This window comes from Micropterus dolomieu, linkage group LG18 (genome assembly GCF_021292245.1).
Source record: "Micropterus dolomieu isolate WLL.071019.BEF.003 ecotype Adirondacks linkage group LG18, ASM2129224v1, whole genome shotgun sequence".
In the NCBI taxonomy this organism is placed as follows: domain Eukaryota; kingdom Metazoa; phylum Chordata; class Actinopteri; order Centrarchiformes; family Centrarchidae; genus Micropterus; species Micropterus dolomieu.
This window is the reverse complement of record NC_060167.1, coordinates 31,396,294-31,397,289: the sequence shown is the minus strand read 5'-3', so window position 1 is coordinate 31,397,289 and position 996 is coordinate 31,396,294. Positions and strand designations below refer to the sequence as shown.

Below are 996 nucleotides of genomic sequence, written 5' to 3'. Positions count from 1 at the left end.
CAAACACCACCCTCTGCCTGTCGTGGTCCGGCAGGTTCTGCCACAGAGCAACAATGGTGCTCACCTAAGCAGAGAGAGAACACAACAGCACATGAAAAGACGAGTTAAGTGTTAAGTGTGAACATGTATTACAAGATTGGGAAAGTAGCAAGACAATAAATGTTACTGACCTGCTGGTTGTTCAGGTACAGAGCGGTCTGGTTTCTCAGCTCCACCAGATACTCTGCCAAGCTGTCAACTTTGTCCAACCCTGGCATGCCACTGTCATCCACCACCTGAAAAAACCACGAGGACAGTGAGGTGGGACAAAATGCAGATGCGGTTTATATATGTTTATATACACATAATTATGTCTTTACATACCCCGGACGCAGCAGCCATGGAGGGAGCAGGCTGGGAGGAGGCAGCAGGCGGGAAAGAGGCAGCAAGTTGGGAGGAGGCAGCAGGCTGGGAGGAAGAAGCAGGCGGGAAAGAGGCAGGAGGTTGGGAGGAAGCAGCAGGCGGGAAAGAGGCAGCAGGTTGGGAGGAAGCAGCAGGCTGGGAGGAAGCAGCAGGTTGGGAGGAGGCAGCAGGCTGGGAGGAGGCAGCAGGCTGGGAGGAAGCAGCAGGCGGGAAAGAGGCAGCAGGTTGGGAGGAGGCAGCAGGCTGGGAGGAAGCAGCAGGCTGGGAGGAGACAGCAGGCTGGGAGGAGGCGAAGCTCAGGTCATCGAGCCATGGCACAGTATCTTCCTCAAAGCCCTCGTCTTCTTCTTCTTCCTCGCCCTCATCTATCATCTCCAGCATGTCCTCCATGTCTCCTCTGAGTCGGGGTTCACCGCCATGGGCTGTCCAGTCTGACTCAGCAGGTAGTCAACACCAAGCAGCTCTCCTATGGAAAATAACAGAAACACGCACACAGACACATTATTAGTTGAAATTCAAAACATTCTATATCCTTATGTAATTGTTTTATTTTAACGTCAAACATTAATACACTAAAAACCCACAAACCAAAAC

General features: G+C 52.0%; 1 long non-coding RNA gene across 1 annotated transcript; it reads right to left on the bottom strand.

Annotated features, from left to right (window-relative positions):
- Window position 1: 1 nt before the first annotated feature.
- On the bottom strand, window positions 2-412 carry LOC123987135. The gene is made up of 3 exons (XR_006829059.1): window positions 364-412; window positions 171-275; window positions 2-64 (listed from the first exon to the last, which is right to left on the bottom strand). It is a non-coding gene; the product is annotated as an uncharacterized LOC123987135 (long non-coding RNA).
- Window positions 413-996: the final 584 nt, after the last annotated feature.